The sequence below is a fragment of the Sciurus vulgaris genome (genome assembly GCF_902686455.1).
Source record: "Sciurus vulgaris genome assembly, chromosome: 2".
NCBI lineage: Eukaryota > Metazoa > Chordata > Mammalia > Rodentia > Sciuridae > Sciurus > Sciurus vulgaris.
Window position 1 is genome coordinate 177,202,250 of NC_136462.1, and position 13,069 is coordinate 177,215,318.

At 46.1% G+C, this 13,069-nt stretch overlaps 1 protein-coding gene across 1 annotated transcript in view; it reads left to right on the forward strand.

Annotated features, from left to right (window-relative positions):
- Nucleotides 1-5,130: 5,130 nt before the first annotated feature.
- The window catches only part of SDCBP2 (syndecan binding protein 2), a 33,786-nt gene continuing 25,847 nt past the window's right edge, over nucleotides 5,131-13,069 (forward strand). The window contains exons 1-2 of the mRNA XM_079128339.1: nucleotides 5,131-5,715; nucleotides 11,065-11,184. The gene's annotated coding sequence lies outside the window, so the exon portion shown is untranslated. The remainder of the gene's footprint in view (nucleotides 5,716-11,064; nucleotides 11,185-13,069) is intronic.

The window sequence follows — 13,069 nt, forward strand, 5'->3', positions numbered from 1 at the left end:
GCCCCGGGTCTTGGTGGTTACTTTCACGTGCCTCCCTTGCCTTTTGGAACAGGTTCCGGGAAGGCATTGGCGGGTGGCAGTGGGTTGTAGTGTCCAGCGTTGTCTCGGCAGAGCTGCAGCAGTGATCAGCCTTCCCCCTTGGCCATGCTGGGGTGCACAGCGAGGAGGGGTGGGCAGTAGTTTTGTACCAGAGGAACTGCTTGTCACTTGTTCCTTAAGTGTGTGTCCTGGATAGAGCACTGTGCTGGGTTCTTAGGTTACAAAGAAGTGAGGTGGAACCATCTCCCAAGAAGGGAGTCGGTCCGTTGGAGATTGGTGAGGAATAGTGAAGGGAAGATTTGGGCTTTAAATTGGTGTTCTAGGTGACATTTGGTGTGGAAAGACTTTGCCATGTGGACAGGCTGAGTGGTTCCACACCTTTCCTGGCCCAGCCCTGTGGATGCCGTTCATACTGGTCCTTTATTGAGCAGCCCAGAGCCCCTAAAGATGCACCACACCTTGAGAGGCACCTTTAGAACTGTTCTGTTTGAGGCTGATTTTAAGAAGGTTATTCAAGGACTTGATTAGTGATTTTCTTAATCCTTTTTAATTTAGATTGCTGGAGTAATATTCTAGGTTTATATTTTATTTTCCCCAAAGTTCTTTCATGAAAGTTGTCAAACCAAAAGGTGAAAGATTGTTTCAGTGACTGTCACTTGTTCTTTGAAATTTTGCTATACCTATTTGTCACATCTCCCTCTTCCTCCTTTCATCCTTTGTGTCACACTCACAGTCCATGGCAGGCATCACGATCCCTGCAACACATATCCTACATCAGTATTTGTTTACATTCTTGCACCTCTATCAGGACATAGAACATCATCAAATCAGAACATGTCCTTATGCCCTCTCCCCATCAGTGCCCACCCCCTCCTCCAGAGGCAGCAGTTGTCTTGATTTTTCCCCACCAGAGATGAGTGTTGCCTGTTGTAAACTTTTAAGTGGCATCTACCCTGTGTCCTTTGGCATAGTGTCCCTGCCCTCAGCAGTCTGCACTGTGCTTTCCACTCGGGCACATGGAGAAGCTGTTCTTGTGGAACTCGGGAGAATCCCTCTGGATTGGGGCAGCAGAGTCATGGCCTCAGTGAAGCTCACATCCTATCCCTGGGACCCGTGGATGTGTCCCTTGACCTGGCAAAAGGAATTTGGCAGATGTGTGTAAGCGGAAGGACCTTGAGGTGAAGACATTCTCCGGGATTACCTGGGTGGAGCCAGTGTAATCACAAGGATCCACAAAGTTCAGAAAAGGAGATGTGAGATGGAAAGACATTTGAGAAGGCAGTGGGTGCTGTGGCTGTGAAGATGGAAGGAGGGTCGAGAAGCCAAGGAATGCTGGCAGCCTAAGGAAGCTGCACAAGGCAAGGAAATGGATCCTCCCCTGGGGCTCCTGAGAAGCTCAGCCCTGCCCATGCCTTATTCCTGGCTCTAGGAGGTGCACTGTGGACTTGTCTGACTTCCAGAGCTACAAGACAATAAGTTGTTTTAAACCACTTAGTTTATGGTAGTGTTGCAGCAACAAATGCTAACAGGAAACTAATTGAAGGTCATTTTTTGAAACACTAATAACTAAGACTTAAAACTTCATACAGGATCACTACCCTAACAAATTCAATTTCTTCTTTCTAGTTCTTGCGCTAGGTGCTTGCAATTTTTACTTTTAATCCGAGGCACAAGTTTTTAGTTTTAATCACAGCAAACTAAAAAATCTGCATTCTTTTCCCCTTAATGTTTAATCGGGAATAGTTGTTTATGTTGCTCTGTGGTCTTTTTAACTGTTTTAAGAGAACTGTAAATTGTATCAAGTGGATATATTAAATGTTACTACCTTTGTAAAAGATAACTGTTTACAAAATAAAATTGTGACCCAGGTGCTGTGGCACATACTTGTAATCCCCCGCAGTGACTTGGGAGGCTAAGGCAGGAAGATCCCAAGTTCAAGACCAGCAAGACCCTCAAAATAAATAAATAAATTAAAAGGACTGGCGATGTAGTTAAATGGAATCACCCCTGGGTTCAATCCCCAGTGCCAAAAAAGTAAAAGGAACAATTCATACACATGTGGAATGAGCATGTTAAAAGATTCTAATTCATTAGTTAATGAGAATCAGATGTTTTCATCAGTCCAAAATAAATCCAAAGAGTAAATGAATATATAAACAGCTGAAATTAATTTGCATAATAGACACAAAACCGTTAAAATTAGCCAATATCTACAGCAATTATATCCCACTGGTTCCAGTTTGCATTTCTGAGGGTAAGAATAATCTATGTTATCTTCAATTTACATGATTGTAAAGCAGCTCAATGGCAATTACTGGAAGGGTGGGCAAGGTACGATGCCATTCAGGACAGACGGTCCTACTTCAAAGCCCTCCCAGTGTTTACTCCCACCCTCTTATTACACATTTGGGTTATTTCCAATTTTCATTTTCATTAAAATCAAGTAATAGTGTATCTTTGAACATGTAACCTTTTTCTTTCCTAAATACCTAGACCCTGTAAGATACATTACTGGAAGGAACCTGGAGAGGTTTAATGACTTTTGATTCTTGTTTAAGTGGGTTTTTTTTCCCCCACACTAAAAAACACCACGTCCAGCACCCAGCATCCCATGGCAAAAAATGGCCTCACTTTCCATTTTCCCAAAGCCCTCTGCTTTGACTTGAGTATGTCCCCTAAAGTTTATGTGTTGGAAACTTGAACCTCAATGTGTCCATGCTGGGAGGTGTTTGAATCTGGGGGCTCAGCCTTCCCACATGGATGGATGACATTATCGCCTGGGTGGGTTTGTTATTGCTGGATTGAGTTCTTTTAAAAGAATGGATCCAGCCCCCTTCCCCTCCCTCTGTCCCTGTTTTTGCTCTTTTGGCTTCCTCCATGGGGTGACGGTGAGGAGGCCCTTGCAGATGCTAGCACCTTCATCTTGGACTTACCAGCCTCCAGCACTGTGTGGAATTTCTGTTCACAATAAATTACTCAATCTGTGGCATACCCTTCCAGCAGCATAAATCGAACCAAGACATCCTCACATGCTCCATTTTCCCTCAGGTTCATTGGCTAGAATTGAATCTGCGAATTGACTGGCCTGGGCCAGTCAGGACCCAGAGCTGGGGAAGGACCCTGAAGCTCGAAGTCCTGGAGCCCCCAAATATAACCAAGTTCTGTCAGTAAAGAGGAGGTCCAATTGGAAATGGTTTATGTTGTTTATTGAATGCATTTTCTTTTCTCCTTTGTTTTATTTTTGAGAACATGATGGTTACATTCACCATCCTAGGATTCAGGAAAACTTGTTTCTAATTCTGCTTCCGTCTGCTAAGGCTTAGACACCAAATTATGCTAGGTCTGCGTTTTTCCATTCGTTTGACTTAAGTGGAGAGCGATGACACAGGTGGCCAAAGTTACCAGTGAACTTTTAAGACACCTTCCAACTCGAAAATGTTGATTACTTGAAGTGTGATGATTCATACGGGAAGCTTCCTGCCACCATTCCCCCACCCTACCCCATGAAAACATGATGAAGGTTTGATTGCAAAAAATATCCCCTTGACTCCCGCTTGTTCCAGGAAATGGCTAGCCACAGAAAGCCCTCCGCCCCCTTTCTCTTTTGAAATGCTCCCGAACTGCTGGCTTACCCCTTGCAGCTAATCACGAAGGCCATGTGTTCCTGAAGGCCAGTTGGTCTCTTCCGCGCTTCCAGGAATCCTGCTCTACTAGCACGTTCACCAGCCCAGCAGTCAGTATTTTCTTTTTGAACTACGTAGACCATCCTATCAGACACCTTCCAATCACTGCTGAAACCACGGTGACCGCAGAAGGATTTCCCTCGTTGCAAGTTGACGAGTAGCCCTCGTTAACTCCGTCTCGGACTTTCTCTCTGATGCACGTGGGATGTGTGTAAGAATTCTGCCTTAACACATGGATATCCTGTATAAACGTGGGTTCATCTTGGTTGACAGCCTTGGACTAAAGTGCCTTGAACCTTCTAGAAGCCAGTGTAGGAGCCTCATTCAGACCTCTAATTAAATTCATTGAATAAGTGAATGATGAAGGACAGCTGACATAAAAATGGATTAAAATTAAAATATCAAGGGTAGCACTCCCCTGGCTTCTTTCTGCCCAGAGCACAGAACGGGTTCACCCGAGTTCCAGGAATATGGAGGGCAGGTCAATTTGGGACCATCCAAGGCTGGGCTTGCTGCAGCAGCTGCCTCATGTGACACACAGCTGAACAACGGCCAGCTTTCATGACAAAGGTAGAAACTGGTGCCAGTCTGTCCGTGGGACTGCTGTGTTATCGGACCTGTCTGCTAAAGACCACTGTCATCTTTCCTGTTTTATTAATCTGTATTTCTCAAAGCAGTACATGCCCAGGAGTTAGGAAAACATTAAATTCAGTTAAGCACAGGATGGTGCCATTCCTGTGATCAGTGCCACTCCAGGTGTTGGGAGTGAGGATGAGACAGAGGTGGGTACACTTTTCAAGATCTGGAGACGGACAATGGATGAAGGCACATGTCAGGCAGCTGCATCAGAAGGCAGTGAGGAGCCTGAGGCCCCGAGTCAGGGTCCAGAGGAAAACTTCTAGGCTAATGGAACAGTGAGTGCAAAGGCCCCCATGGCAGTGCATGGGGCCCTGGAGAAACAACTGGAAGGCCAGGAGTGGTGAGCAAGAATTGTGCAGGACTGAGTTAGGCAGGGTGTTCCATCATAGACATTCACCATGATGCCTTGGCAGATGTCAGCAAAGGAGAGATGTCTAATTGTTTTTTAAAAATACTGGGTTGGAGATATAGCTCAGTTGGTAGAGTGCTTGCCTTGCAAGCACCAGGCCCTGGGTTCAATCCCCAGCACCACAAAAAAAAAAAAAAAAAAAAAAAAAAAAAAGATCATTGAAGCTGGGCGTGGTGGTGGGCACTGTAATCCCAGTGGTTTGGGAGGCTGTGGCAGGAGGATCACAAGTTCAAAGCCAGCCTCAGCAACTTAGCGAGGCCCTGAGCAACTCAGTGAGATCCTGTCTCTAAATAAAATACAAAAAAGGGCTGGGGATGCGTCTCAGTAGTTGAGTGCCCCTGGGTTCAGACCTTGGTACCAAAAAAAAAAAAATGTCATTGAAGCCCCGCGTGGTGGTGCATGCCTGTCATCCCAGTTACTCCAGTAACTTGGGAGGCTGAGGCAGGAGAATCACAGGTTCAAAGCCAGCTTCAGCAACTTAACAAGGCCCTAAGCAATTTAGTGAGACCCTGTCTCTAAATAAAATATAGAAAGGGCTGGGGGTGTGGCTCAGTGGTTAAGCACCCCTGGGTTCAATCCCAAGTACCAAAAAAGACATGTCATTGGAAACTGGAAGATTGGCTGGCCTTGTTCTTACTTTGACCATGGGAGACAGTGGAAGGATGTTCAGGGATCCCCGAACCCCAGCCCAGGCCTTACGAGGACAGCCAGCTTCTACTTTCTTCCTCTCAGAACACCAGCTCTGCCAGGCCACACAGAGAGGCCACCAGGAGGCTTAAGACCTACTGTCCCAGCTGGAAACTCATCCAACTGCAGCAGCAACTGCCAGCCAGGTGAGGGAGCCACCATGGACATTGTGCCAGCCGAGCCCACAGGTGCCCACAGTGCCAGCAACATCACTTGTCAGAGAAGCCACATCACTCAGCCCAGGAAAACCAAAGAATGGTGAGGCTGAATAACTTGGTTTTGCAGCAGTTTATTTCACAGTGATAACTGAAACAGGGCCAAGGGTGGAAGCAGGACACCAGGGAACAGTTGTTGGGGTGACCTAGGCCAGATGATGGAGCCTCGGCCAGACAGCAGACGAAGGCAAGTAGTGCTCAGGTTCAGGATGCAGTGTGAGCCATTTCTGTTGGAATGTGAGGGAGGGAAGGCAGCAATCCCCCGTGGCCCTTTCTCACCCAGGCCACTCCTTACGGACGACTCCTCCAGACTCAGCTCTCTTTTGACAGCCACCCCCATATTGTACCAATCACCTGCTTATACTGTTCTTTTTTCTCCTTTTTTAATTTTAAAATTATTAACTTATTTATTTTGGTACTGGGGATTGAACCCAGAGACATTTTACTACCAAGCCACATCTCAAGCCCTTTCATATTTTATTTTGAGATAGTCTGGCTAAGTTGCTTAGGGCCTCACTAAATTGCTGAGGCTGGCCTCAAACTTGCAGTCCTCCTGCCTCAGCCTCCCAAGCAGCAGAGATTATGGTGTGTACCACCATACCTGGCTTATTTGCTATTTTTTTTTTTTAATAAGATTGAAGTACACCTTTAAGTGGAATAGACCTTAGTCAAGAAACAAAACCTTAAGGACATAAAGGAAATTATTAATAGATGTAAACTAAAAATGAAAAAAAAAAAAACTTCTCTATCAAAAAAGATACAATAAACAAAATTAAAAGATGAGCCCTGCTTTTTAGCAGTGATGACCTCCCCAGGAGAACATGCCTCTTGCAAAGGATCCCCTTCATCCCTCTCCAGAGGAGAAGAGAAACTCAAGGAGCAGAGCTTGGTGCCAGTTCCTACACCATGGGCGTGCACTGCCCGGCCTGCTGTGAAACCTGGTCCGCAGGCGCTCACCAGTGGTAGTTCTGTGTGCTGGCTGCTCCACGGCGCTCTGCCAACCTCCAGGAGGAAAGGCAAGGATTCCAGGAGGATGGTAGGAGAAACCAGGAGAAAGCGGCATTGACATCACCGAGTGGGCCCCAGCGGGAGGCCATCCCAATAAACACTTAATGAATTTCTAAAAATGGAGCAAAAGTATTTGCAAAATAAAAATCTCAAATCCTGAATATATAAACACTGTTAAAGAAGACTAGCCCGTGTAACAGGGCCTAGCATCAAACCCCTGTGCTCCGCGTTCTGGTTGTGGCCGCCCGGCCTGCTGTGAAACGCGCAGGCCTCTCAGTGTCAGGACGCTGAGAAGAGCTCGAAGACTCTGGAAGCCGCAGAACCCACACAGCTGGACTGCTTGCAGGTTCTGTCACTCAAAATAAGCTCACTCAAAATAAGCCACAGGCCCAGCCCAGGTTCAAAGGGCTGAAGAAGTAGACCCACTTGCACTGGGAGGGACAGCAGAGTCACATTGCAGAGTACCATGAGTGGCCCGGGGACCGTTTAGACAGGATGTTAAAAACGTCACGACTGATCGTTTGGGTGGAACTGTTGTAGACAGGTAATAGTCGTCCCAAAAAATGGAGGTATTGCTCCACTGTCTTCAGCTGCCAGCGTCATTGCTGAAAGGGAGGTGCCGCTGCAGCTTCTGTTAGGTCACGTGTGCTCGCTGCCTTCTCTCTCTGATCTTTCCGGATCTGCTACTTATCTATGGCATGAAGAAATTTCATCATGGGCCTTTCGTGGCTGTTCTTTTTTCTTTTTAATCTCTTACTGCTCCTCCTACTTTTCTTTTAGCAAAAAGAATGTTGAGCATCTGAAAATTCATTTTAATCTGAAAACATGTGACTTTCAGTTTGGAAAATTTTTTTTATCATTTCCTTAATAGGTATACTTTCTAGAAATATATTTTCTCACAAAATTTTAGAAGAGTAGCATTACTTTACACTTTTAAAAATCTCCTTGATGCTGGCTTCATAGAAGACAAGTGAATCCTCACATCTACTCTGCATTCAATCTGTTGCAATACATTGTTTTGGTTGAAGTATATGAAGAGGTTAGGATGAAGCACTGTTTTTTTGTTGTTTGTTTGTTTTTAACAGTACTAGGGATTGAATCCAAGGCCTTGCACCTGCTGGGGAAGTAGTCTATGACAGAGCTACCCACCACCCCATCTGCCTTTTTTATTTTAACTTGAGACAGAATCTCACTAAGTTGCCAAGATTGGCCTCCAACTTGTTATCCTCCTGCCTCAGCCTCCCAAGTAGCTGGGATTTCATGAGTGTGTTAGCGTGCCCGACTAGCATGAACTAACTTGCAATTTAAACATTTATATGTGCCCAATCTAAGAGGAGCCCCCAGGCTTTGTCAGTCTTACCTTCAGGATCCCCACCAGATTCTCACAGTGAGAATAAAATATCAGGGAAAATTCTCCCCACATGTGTCAGGGGAAGAGGAAAGTAACCATTTTGAAATAAGCCCAGCATATTCTCAGCTAAAATGGCCTAGCCAGCAGTGATGAAGACTTCACTGGAGCCTTCTTCAGCTCCAGTCTCCTCCAGCCTTTGAGCCTCACCTAAGGGTGGGCAGGAACTGAGAAGCATTTGTGAAGGTCATAGCCTGAGAGTGCAGGCCCATCGCAAGTGTAAGACCAAATCCCCGGGCTGCAGGCTTCCTCTCCCCGACACCTCGCCACCTCATCGACAGGGCTCCTGTTGGGTTGCAGGCCCCAGAACTTCCAGGCTTGGATTCCACTTAAGCGTTGTCTGTTTTTTCCGTGCTGGGGTTCACTCAGGGCCTCACACATGCTGGGCAAGTGCAGAACACTGAGCCGCACCCTAGCTCACTGAGACTCCCCTGAAGGAGATTCTAGGGAACCAGAGACAACATTTGGTTGATATGGCAGAACACCACAGCCTGGGTACTGCATAAAAAACAGAAACGAGGCTGAGAAGTCCAAGGTCAGGTTCCAGGGATGTGCCGTCATTGGAGCTCAATCTCTGCTTTAAGAGGTTCCCTGGATGCTGCGTCCTCCAGAGGAGGGATGCTGTGTGCTTATGTGACGAAGGTAGAGGGCAAAACGGACAAGCTCCCTCGGAGAGTCCTTTCCTAACAGACACGTCACCCCATTGAGGGCCGAGCCTCCATGGCTCAGTCACCTTCCAAAAGCCACCCCTCTCAACGCTGCTGCACTGGGGACCAGCTTCATTGTGAATCTCAGGGGCAGAAGCCACTGGAAGCATAGTAGGAGACCAAATCAAGAGCACCTGAGGAAGACTACAGAGAGGATGGTCTACGTCCAGAGCGATAGCGGACATGGGCAGACTGCTGGCCCAACGAAGGAGCATCACCTTATAGACCTACTTACCTCCCAGCCTACCGTCCAACACATCTCACTTTCAAAAAACAGCAGCAAATTATAGGGAATGCTAAAAGGCAAGGCAGAAGTATCTGAAGAGGGGAGGGGAGATAGCTCCATTGGTAGCGTGCTTGCCTGTCAAGTACGAGGCCCTGCATTCAAACCCCAGCACTGAAAAAAAAAACAATACACATTCTTTGGGGCTGGAGCTGTGGCTCAGTGGTAGAGCACTTGCCTGGTACACGTGGCACTGGGTTCAATTCTCAGCACCACATATAAATAAATAAAGGCCCACTGACAACAACAATAAAAATCTATCTGAAGAGACAAACACGCATCCAAATCATCAGATAAGTCAGAGATTTAGGCACTCGGAGACAGAATTTAGAATACCTCTGACTAATACAACAAGATGGGAAAAGTGGGCAACATGCAAAGGATGATGGGTAATATAAACGCAGAGGGACGCCCTAGGAAGTACCAAACAGAAGTGCAAGAGAGCAAAGGCTCGGCGACAAGTGAAGACCCTCAGTGGACAGGGCACAGTGAGGACAGCCTCAGCAAGCCCACCTGAAGGTACGCCCACGAAGCTTTCCAAACTGAATGCAAAGGAAAAAAGGAAAAGACCAAAACAGGGTTGGGGTGTGGTTTATAGGAAGAGCACTTGCCCACTGCGCATGAGGCCCTGGGTTCAATCCCCAGCACTGGCCCTGCTCTCAAAAATTTAAAAAAAAAAAAAAAAAAAAAGTTCCTTAAAAAGGAGGGGTCTGCACAGGACACAGTGGCCCATGCCTGTAATCTCAGCTCCTTCGAAGGCGTAGGAAGGAGGATGGCAAGTTCACTTGTCTGGCATATGCCAGGCTCTGGGCTTAACCCCCAGTACAAAAGGGAGGGAGGGGGAAGGGGGAAGAAAAGGAAGAGAAAAGTGGGAGAGAAATAAGGACTTTTTTAGCCAAACAAAAACTGAAGGAATCTGTGTGCCAGTGAACCTGTCTTGTGGGAGATGTTAAGAAAGCTACTTCAGAGAGAAGAAAAACGGCGTGGGTCAGAAATTCACATCCACAGAAGGAAGAGCATCAGACAAAGAAAGAAATGAAAGGAAGTAAAATCTTTCTCCTTTGTATATCTACCGGATCCTATAAATAACCCTTTATTCAAAGTAATAATAGCAAGAGCGAATGCAGCGATCATACCACATGCATCAGTGAAATGAATGACAGCAGTGTTCTAAGAGACAGGAGGGAGGAATTTTAGCAATCTGTCATAAGGTACTTGCACTACCCATGCAAGTGGGTTTTTTTTTTTTAATTAAAAATTGTGTTTAGTTGTAGACAGACAATACCTTTATTTTATTTATTTGCTACACAGTGCTGAGGATTGAACTCAGTGCCTACACAGACTAGGCACATACTAGGCAAGTGCTCTACCACTGACACACCCCCGGTTCCTTTTTTAATTTTTAATTTTGAGACAGGGTCTTGCAAGTTGCTTATGGCCTCACTTAGTGGCTGAGGCTGGCTTTGAACTCTCCATCCTCCTGCCTCAGCCTCCTGAGCCATTGGGGTTAAAGGTGTGTGCTAGCACATCCAGCTAAAAATATTAACTATTTATACACACAGCATAGATGCACAACATGCCAAATGTAAGAAGACAGACACAGAAGAGTACATGCTGTGTGATTTCATTTACACAAAGTTCTAGAACTGGCACAAGTAACCTCTTTGTGCTGGTGAACAGGTCAGCATTCGTCTGGTAAGAGAATGGTTGGGTGTCTGCAAAAGAACCTGTAAATGTGTTCACTCAGTTTTTTTGGTTGACAAAATATGTGAAATCCAGTAAAAGAAAATTTTCACTGTTTGCATTTCTTTTCTGGCCATTACTATTGTTTATTTTCCTTCATGATTATTAATGAAAAGAATTCCACCATGCAGAGCAAGGGCGGACGGGAAAGTGATCCAAGCAGCTGAGTCAGAGGCAGGCGTTCTACCCTCACCTGAAACCTCACATGGACCTCCACGGGGCTTTTCCTCACCCATTTTACAGGTAAGGAAACCAAGGCTCAGTAAGGAGGGAGAATGAACTGACATTACACAGCTAAGAATTGGTAAGAGGAGGATCCAGACCCGAGGTCTCCCTGACTAAGCGTCCACATCTGAATGCCAAGTGAGTATTGAGACCCTGCCACAAGGCCTGTGGGTGTGGGGGACCAGGGAGGGCTTCTCGAGTCCACCAGGTCCTGGGATGCACGTCCCAGAGGAGAGGGGCTGAAGTACGAGGACCATGTAGCCGTCAGGTGACGGGGTTCTGACTGCCCAGGCAGGTCAGGCTGGCCTTGGACTTGCAGTCCTCCTGCCTCAGCCCCCCCGGAGAGCTGAGAGTACAGGTGTGTGCCATGGTTTCTGGCTTTTCCCCAGAGTTTTAAACCCACGAGTAGCATTGAAGAAGTTACTGATGACATTACTATTATTCTGATTTATAGATGTGGCAATTGAGAAACAGGAGTGACATTCTAAGGTCACATCTCTGTTCTGCTTGGCTCAGTGACTATCCCCTAGGAAGTGATGACTTTGTTCATAGTTAGTTCTGACACACAGTCTCCCCACCAGCACTTTCCTGACATTTCTGGAATGAGGATGTCCCAGGAACACGTCAGCCAGCAGGTGGAAGGTGAGTTAGGTGTCGTCATTGTCCACTGTCCAATTGTTTGAGTGCTGTAATTGAGCCCTGTAGGGGGCTTAAGATGATTAATAAAGCGAAACCACAGGAAAATAAATATTGTTGAATATACGAAAGATTGATAGGCACCACCCCAGGCAATACAGCTGGAAGAAGTAAAACTGCCAAAAAAGATCACACTTTAGATGTGAAGAACTTTAGTCATTATTCCCAAAGGCAACAGTGCTATGCCATGTTATAAACAAAAATACCTATTTTCAGTTTTTTGTTTTCTTTTAGTACAAGGGATTGAACCCATGGGCGCTTACCTACTGAGCCACATCCACAGTGTTTTTATTTTTTATTTTATTTTATTTTTAAAATACTTTTTGGTTGTCAGTGGACCTTTATTTTACTTATATATTTATATGCAGTGATAAGAATCAAACTGAACCCAGCACCGCACACATGCTAGGCAATGGCTCTGTCACCCAGCCACAACTCCAGCCCCTATTTCTTATTTTGATACAGAGTCTCACTAAGTTGCTTAGGGCCTTGCTAAGGTGTTGCGGCTGGCCATGAACTTGGGATCCTCCTGCCTCAGCCTCTCTAGCCGCTGTGATTACAGGCATGTGTCATCTTTTTGATTGTTTTTTAAGGGCACATCTGATTTTTTTTTTTAATAAGAAACATATTAAATAGATTTTTTAAAAATCAACTTATAATTAATGGTGTCGGAATCAAGAAAATTCAACAAAACAGGATTCTGTGAGCAACAAAAACCCATTCAAACTGTTTGGATGACAAGGCACTTTTTGAGTGGCTCTTCGGGCTCAGTGGGACAAGGGTGTAGGCGGCACCAGGTGGGAGATGTCTCTCCCCCAGCCCTGCCTGCCCTGCCCGGCTCTATTCTGAGGGAGGCAGGATGGCCACCCACATCCCAGCCTCAGAGCCTCTCAGGCTGGAAGATTCCAGACTTCTCCACAGTTGGACAGTCCTAAACCTGACACCATTGGCTGGAAGCAGGTCACATGACCCCTCACGTCTTCCCAGGTCTGGGAATGGAATGGAATGCGGGGCTTTGCAAACCTCATCCCTCCTCCTGGGAGTCAAAAGCAGAGAAGGAGAGCCTTCCCCAGAAGAAACTTGGGAACAGCTATGTAAAAAGGGGAGATGCGTGCTGGTGACACCGAACATAGGCATCTTTCAAAATAATTATGAGAATATATAATAATAATAGTTGGGGCTTTAGAAAAGAGATGTCTGGATCACCCCTATGGCAGCTCAGGTGACAAACCCCAAAGGACAGCACCCTTGTTGGACCACCTGTCAGAGCAGTAAGAGCCCCTGGAGGTCGGTGGTATGGTGGGGATGGGAAACTGGAGGCTGCAGA